Raw genomic sequence first — 8,728 nt, forward strand, 5'->3', positions numbered from 1 at the left:
AGGGGATATGAGACTCATCTCAAGGGGAGGGGGGAGGAATACAGGGGGGAAATTGAAAATTATTAATGTGTATGATACATTTTTTTGTATGTCAAAATTAATGCTTTAATAAATAATAGTTAAACTTAAAATTAGGTCGCTTTTTGGGTCTCTGGTGTTTTTATGCTGAAGCTTTTGCTATTTATCAGAAAAAAAAATTGTTATTAGGAAAAATAATCACTAAAAAAAGTACCTTAAAAACCACAAGCCTCAATAATTTTGCCGCTTCCTAAAAGGTTTTGGGTACCAGAAAATTTAATCCACATCAACACGGGAGCAGGTGTAGATTTCTGGTGTAATGTCCACCTACAGCCCTCCTGCAACTTGCATAATTTTTTGTGAAAGTGGAGTGGGTGACATAAATGTCAAAAAATTGCAAATTTGGCAACAAAGTTGCAATAGATGTCAATTTTGTGGCATAGAAAATTGATACATTCCCCGAAAAGTGTTACACAATGCATAAATAAGGCTACTTTCACACTGGCGTTTTGAATTCCGTTTGTGAGATCCGTTTTTCACGAATCTCGCAAACGGTTCAAAACGGATCAGTTCATCCCCAATGCATTCTGAATGGATAAGGATCCGTTCAGAATTCATCAGTTTGGCTCCGTTGCGCCTCCATTCCGCTCTGGATGCGGACACATGCAGCGTTTTGGTGTCCGCCTGGCGATGCGGAGCCAAACGGATCCGTCCTGACTTACAATGTAAGTCAATGGGGACGGATCCGTTTTCACTGACACAATATGGTGCAGTTGAAAACTGATCCGTCCCCCATTGACTTTCAATGTAAGTCAGGGCGGATCCGTTTTGAAATTCGTTCACACTTCGTTTGGTGGTAAAAGGTGAATTGTCGTTATGGATTCCGTTACCGCGGACCATAACGCAATTCTATGACGGAATGCCTTTAGAGGCAGGAGAGGACTCCCCTGCATAACGGAAACTGGACGGATCCATTTTGCAGCCCATAGACTTCTATTATAACGGAATGAATAACGGAATACCTCTAAAGGAATGCAGTCAGAGAATTGCGTTATGGTCCGCGGTAATAGAATCCATGACGCAATTCATCTTTTACCACCAAACGAAGTGTGAACGAATTTCATAAGCGTAAATTCGCTCATCTCTAGTAAGGACTCACCGTACAGCGGTGTCATACCATCAAAATACTGTAGTATTCACTAAATGAAATCACTGCTGACGCTGCCATCCAGTGTTATCATAACTAATACCACCATGCAATGGCACATAACAGTGCCACCCAGGGTCCCCATCACAATGAGCACCCTCCGCCAGTATCATAGCCTTTGCCACCCAGGATAGAAAGGTCTGATGCCAATTACAGTCCCATAGTTGCCAACTGTCCACATTTTGGTGGAACAGTCCCAAGAACCGAACTTCAAGAGCGACCATGACCCTTTCTGCGAATTCCCCACCTGCTTGTTTGCTTTGCTACTAGCAAAGGGGATGCAACCAAAAAGAGCAGGATCCTATCGGTCCAAGGGCCCCATAGTAGCCCCATGGTTTACCTCTATTGAAAGTATGAGGGGAACCCACTGGAATGAATGAAAACCCACTGATTTCAATGAACGCTGCCAGTCCTCCCAGTACCATCTCAGCTCTTCAGTCCAGCTCAGTGTTCTCTGACCTGCGGTCCTCTTGTGAAACTACAACTCCCAGCATGGCCTGGCTCAGAGGTTTCACTCTGAATCTCAGTCCCATTTACTGCACATGGGAAGTCCCATGATTTCTTTTGCTATGAGATGACAATGTCAAGAACGAGAAGTGAAAATAAAAATTTATAAAACATGGAAATTTCATCATTAAATGGGTTTTTTTCAGGTCCTTTTTTATGTATTCCTGCTATAGCACTACAAAAAGGGTCCGAACCTGCAATAACCCATTTTGTAACCCCATATATGTTACTGTAAAGGGCTGAAGAGTGCAGAATCTGGACCACAAATCTGCAGCCAGTCCAAGGCTTCCCATCCAGCAAAAAGGGTGCTAGGTCTTCACCAGGAAATTATAGACCAGTAAGCTTAACATCCGTAGTGGGAAAAATGTTTGAGGACCTTCTACGGGACGACATACAGGATGATGTAACTGACAGTAATATAATAAGTTATAACCAACATGGTGTTACTAAGAACAGAAGCAGTGGGACTAACCGAGGGGAGCAGAAGCCTGGACACAGGGGCAGCCGTGGATGAAGGGGCAGCCGTGGAAGAAGGGGCAGCCGTGGATAAAGTGTTTCTGGACTTTGCAAAGGCGTTTGATACTGTCCCTTATGGACGACTAATGGGTAAATTGAGGTCTATTGGTTAAGAAAATATTGTGGTCAATGATTCCTTATATATTACTAGCATATATGAGTCCAGCCTCCTAGAACGGACATAAAGAATTACTAATTGAATTCTTTCACTTTCCATGAACCCGCAGATTGTGTTTTCCGCCTTTTCTTTATGTATGTTTTAGGACTCATATACGCTAGTTCAGAGTCTTTAGATTCAAGCGTAGGATGTTTAGGATGTTACTACTCCTTAGGCCTCTTTCACACGGGCGAGTTTTCCACGCGGGTGCGATGCGTGAGGTGAACGCATTGCACCCGCACTGAATCCGGACCCATTAATTTCTATGGGGCTGTGCACATGAGCAGTGATTTTTCACGCATCACTTGTGCGTTGAGTGAAAATCGCAGCATGCTCTATATTGTGCGTTTTAAACGCAACACAGGCCCCATAGAAGTGAATGGGGCCGCGTGAAAATCGCAAGCATCCGCAATCAAGTGCGGATGCGGTGTGATTTTCACGCATGGTTGCTAGGAGACGATCGGGATGGGGAACCGATCATTATTATTTTCCCTTATAACATGGTTATAAGGGAAAATAATAGCATTCTTAATCCAGAATGCTTAGTACAATAGGGCTGGAGGGGTTAAAAAAAAAAAAAAAAAATTTAACTCCCCTTAATCCACTTGTTCGCGCAGCCGGCATCTCTTATGTCTTCTTCTTTGCTTTGCAGGAGAAAAAGGACCTGTGGTGACGTCACTGCGCTCATTAAATGGTCCGTCACATGATCCATCACCATGGTGATGGATCATGTGATGGACCATGTGATGAGCGCATTGATGTCATCAAAGGTCCTTTACCCAGGTCCTGAAGAAAGAAGAAAGAAGAGATGCCCGGCTGTGCGAACAAGTGGATTAAGGTGAGTTAAATTTTATTTTTATTTTTTTAACCCTCCAGCCCTATTATACTAAGCATTCTGTATTCAGAATGCTATTATTTTCCCTTACAACCATGTTATTATGGAAAATAATACAGTCTACACAACACCTAACCCAAACCCAAACTTCTGTGAAGAAGTTGGGGTTTGTGTACCAAACATGCCGATTTTTCTCATGCGCGTGCAAAACGCATTACAATGTTTTGCACTCGCGCGGAAAAATCGTGCATTTTCCCGCGACGCACCCGCATCTTATCCGGCCCAAATACATGACGCCCGTGTGAACTCGGCCTTAGTCTCCTCTCTATATTTTGTACTTCAACTTTATAATTAGGCTGCAGGGAATATGTGCAATCAATTAAAGAATTCAATGTCACAGTTTTCTCTTCTGTATTGAATGTTGGTGATGGCGTTATATACACTGCTCAAAAAAATAAAGGGAACACAAAAATAACACATCCTAGATCTGAGTTAATTAAATATTCTTCTGAAATACTTTGTTCTTTACATAGTTGAATGTGCTGACAACAAAATCACACAAAAAAAAAATATGGAAATCAAATTTTTCAACCCATGGAGGTCTGGATTTGGAGTCACACTCAAAATGAAAGTGGAAAAACACACTACAGGCTGATCCAACTTTGATGGAATGTCCTTAAAACACGTCAAAATGAGGCTCAGTAGTGTGTGTGGCCTCCACGTGCCTGTATGACCTCCCTACAACGCCTGTGCATGCTCCTGATGAGGTGGCGGACGGTCTCCTGAGGGATCTCCTCCCAGACCTGGACTAAAGCATCTGCCAACTCCTGGACAGTCTGTGGTGCAACGTGACGTTGGTGGATAGAGCGAGACATGATGTCCCAGATGTGCTCAATTGGATTCAGGTCTGGGGAACGGGCGGGCCAGTCCATAGCATCAATGCCTTCGTCTTGCAGGAACTGCTGACACACTCCAGCCACATGAGGTCTAGCATTGTCTTGCATTAGGAGGAACCCAGGGCCAACCGCACCAGCATATGATCTCACAAGGGGTCTGAGGATCTCATCTCGGTACCTAATGGCAGTCAGGCTACCTCTGGCGAGCACATGGAGGGCTGTGCGGCCCTCCAAAGAAATGCCACCCCACACCATTACTGACCCAATGCCAAACCGGTCATGCTGGAGGATGTTGCAGGCAGCAGAACGTTCTCCACGGTGTCTCCAGACTCTGTCACGTCTGTTACATGTGCTCAGTGTGAACCTGCTTTCATCTGTGAAGAGCACAGGGCGCCAGTGGCGAATTTGCCAATCTTGGTGTTCTCTGGCAAATGCCAAACGTCCTGCACGGTGTTGGGCTGTAAGCACAACCCCCACCTGTGGACGTCGGGCCCTCATATCACCCTCATGGAGTCGGTTTCTGACCGTTTGAGCAGACACATGCACATTTGTGGCCTGCTGGAGGTCATTTTGCAGGGCTCTGGCAGTGCTCCTCCTGTTCCTCCTTGTTCAAAGGCGGAGGTAGCGGTCCTGCTGCTGGGTTGTTGCCCTCCTACGGCCTCCTCCACGTCTCCTGATGTACTGGCCTGTCTCCTGGTAGCGCCTCCATGCTCTGGACACTACGCTGACAGACACAGCAAACCTTCTTGCCACAGCTCGCATTGATGTGCCATCCTGGATAAGCTGCACTACCTGAGCCACTTGTGTGGGTTGTAGACTCCGTCTCATGCTACCACTAGAGTGAAAGCACCGCCAGCATTCAAAAGTGACCAAAACATCAGCCAGGAAGCATAGGAACTGAGAGGTGGTCTGTGGTCACCACCTGCAGAACCACTCCTTTATTGGGGGTGTCTTGCTAATTGCCTATAATTTCCACCTGTTGTCTATCCCATGTGAAATTGATTGTCACTCAGTGTTGCTTCCTAAGTGGACAGTTTGATTTCACAGAAGTGCGATTGACTTGGAGTTACATTGTGTTGTTTAAGTGTTCCCTTTATTTTTTTGAGCAGTGTATTTGAAGCCCTGCTAAAATCATGATAAAGTGTTAATTTTTTACTTCATTATTTTTAAAAGGAACATAGTTGTACTTGTTTATTCAATCTATAAATTAACTATGTAACTATGTATCCTGCTCTGTACTGACGAGGGGTCACTGAGCATCTGCATACTTTTTCTCATGGATCATTGTCTGAATATTAGGCTCTTCAATGAGAACGTGTTACCCTCCCCCCCCCCCCCCTATACAATAAGCAGACAAACCAGTTCAGTGCCAGACTCCTCCAACCAGTCGTATGCCTGCCCTATATACGTCACTGATTATATACCGTCCCCAGTCTTTGTAGTTGCTTTCCTGCGCTAAGGCTTCAACCTGTGACCCCACAACAATAATGAAGCTGCAACTCACAACTGTGGTGGAACTACAACTCCCAGTCTACTCTACAGAGGCAGCCTGTGGCCCCCCAGTTATTATAGTGAGGACGTGATTCCTGTTTTCTCAGCCCCTGTCGTAACATTGTAACCTTCCTGTTTCATCTTGTGAAACGCCACGAGCCAGTCCTGAAATCCTGCGTTACACAAGATCTTCGCAGACGTAGCTCGGCTCTTGATACAATTCCTAAATGCCGCAATCCTAAAACTCGTTGACTATTGATTACTACAGCTGTTAACATGCACTGAAGAAAATGCGATAGATTAACTAGAGGACGTGGACATTTCCAGCCAAGTATATAGCAAAAGTCCATTAATCCAAAATCCAATGGTCTGGCAAATGCTATAGTAATAGGTGTTCAAAAGGGTTCTCTCAATTTGGCAAATTGCATTTAATATGTAGAGAAAGTTAATACAAGGCACTTACTAATGTATTGTTATTATCCATATTGTTTCCTTTGCTGGCTGGATTCATTTTTCCATCACATTATACACTGCTTGTTTCCTTGGTTACGACCACCCTGCAATCAAGCAGTGGTGGCCGTGCTTGCACACTATAGGAAGTATCTCATCTCGTATGCAGGCTAGAGGCCGTATCTCATCTTGTATCCAGGCTAGAGGACGTATCTCATCTTGTATCCAGGCTAGAGGCCGTATCTCATCTTGTATCCAGGCTAGAGGACGTATCTCATCTTGTATCCAGGCTAGAGGCCGTATCTCATCTTGTAATCCAGGCTAGAGGCCGTATCTCATCTTGTATCCAGGCTAGAGGCCGTATCTCATCTTGTATCCAGGCTAGAGGCCGTATCTCATCTTGGTTCCAGGCTAGAGGCCGTATCCCATCTTGTATCCAGGCTAGAGGCTGTATCTCATCTTGTATCCAGGCTAGAGGCCGTATCTCATCTTGTATCCAGGCTAGAGGCCGTATCTCATCTTGTATCCAGGGTAGAGGCCGTATCTCATCTTGTATCCAGGCTAGAGGCCGTATCTCATCTTGTATCCAGGCTAGAGGCCGTTATCAAATCTTGTATCCAGGCTAGAGGCCGTATCTCATCTTGTATCCAGGCTAGAGGCCATATCTCATCTTGTATCCAGGCTAGAGGCCGTATCTCATCTTGTATCCAGGCTAGAGGCCGTATCTCATCTTGTATCCAGGCTAGAGGCCGTATCTCATCTTGTATCCAGGCTAGAGGCCGTATCTCATCTTGTATCCAGGCTAGAGGCCGTATCTCATCTTGTGTCCAGGCTAGAGGCCGTATCTCATCTTGTATCCAGGCTAGAGGCCGTATCTCATCTTGTGTCCAGGCTAGAGGCCGTATCACATCTTGTGTCCAGGCTAGAGGCCGTATCTCATCTTGTATCCAGGCTAGAGGCCGTATCTCATCTTGTGTCCAGGCTAGAGGCCGTATCTCATCTTGTGTCCAGGCTAGAGGCGGTATCTCATCTTGTGTCCAGGCTAGAGGCCGTATCACATCTTGTGTCCAGGCTAGAGGCCGTATCTCATCTTGTATCCAGGCTAGAGGCGGTATCTCATCTTGTGTCCAGGCTAGAGGCGGTATCTCATCTTGTGTCCAGGCTAGAGGCCGTATCTCATCTTGTATCCAGGCTAGAGGCCGTATCTCATCTTGTGTCCCGGCTAGAGGCGGTATCTCATCTTGTGTCCAGGCTAGAGGCTGCCCAACAGGGTCCTAGAGCCTCCTTTCCATTGTACAGATTTCCCCAATACACTTCTCCTTTCCTCTAATACTGTAATCACATTTATCATCATTACATTCACACAGAAAAACTCATTCTAAGGGTCCATTCACACGTCCGTGTGTGTTTTGTGGATCCACGGATCTGGGGATCCACAAAACACGGACATCGGCGATGTGCGTTCCGCATTTTGCGGACCACACATCGCCGGCACTAATAGAATATGCCTATTCTTGCCCGCGATTGCGGACAATAATAGGACATGTTATATTTTTTTCGGGAACGGAAATGCGGACCCGGAAGTGCGTCAGCATTTCCGGAGCCGGGCCGCACATCGTGTGGCCCCATAGAAATGAATGGGTCCGCAATACCGTTCCGCAAATTGGGGAACGAAATTGCGGACGTGTGAATGGAGCCTTACTCCTTCTTGGTGGGATTTTTTTTCTGTCAATGAGTGTACATTGAGAAATAAGGTGTTCAGAATGCGCGCCATATTTATAAAGCAGCAAGTTCAATTTCTGAAATAAAACTTGTGTAAAGTTGTAAACACTTTGTTATTAAATGTTTCCTCTACAAATAAAAAAAAAATCTAAACTCTCCCTGTGGAGCCCAATGACCGTTGTATGTCCCCGGCTTAAAGTATGAATGATAAAAGACATTATAGTAATGTGTAGTAGAACATATCTATATAACTTCAGTTCTATGGAAGCCACAGAACAGGATTCCCCATTGGGGAAACATTTAGAATATTTATTCGATAGAATCTCCGCTCTTTACACCTGCAGCCAGTGAAAGTGAAACACTGAACCAAGACATTTAGTACAGAATAACTATAGGGCGAGAACATTGAATGGTCCCAGGAATCCGGTCCATTAGGATGATCTGTTATTGTGAGATGGATACATTTGTTGCAATTTGAATGCACCTGATACTCCTCCAAATATTTCCATTAATCAAGGAAAATTTGCCAACGCTATCCAGGCAGCTAAAGTGATATGACTAGTGATTATCTAATGTTTCGGGGCTTACCGAGAAATTGTAGAGGCAGGGCCAACATGGGAACCCTAAGGCTAGGCCTACACTGCAACATTAATGTCGCGCGACAATTTTTATAATGGTAGTCTATGGTGTCGCACTGCGACATGCGACGCGACAGTCGCAGAAAAATTCATCTTGAATGTGTTTTTTGCGACAGTCGCAGCATTTCACATGTCACCATAGACTACTATTATAAAAATTGTCGCGCGACATTGGTGCGACAAAATTTCGCGCAACAAATGTGGTCGGGTAGACCTAGCCTTCAGGCGTCATACCATTTATTATCAGGTACGATCGATCATTCCCTCTCGCTTCTAGTAAGTGCAATAGTT

The sequence above is a fragment of the Bufo bufo genome, chromosome 9 (assembly GCF_905171765.1).
Source record: "Bufo bufo chromosome 9, aBufBuf1.1, whole genome shotgun sequence".
Taxonomy (NCBI): Eukaryota; Metazoa; Chordata; class Amphibia; order Anura; family Bufonidae; genus Bufo; species Bufo bufo.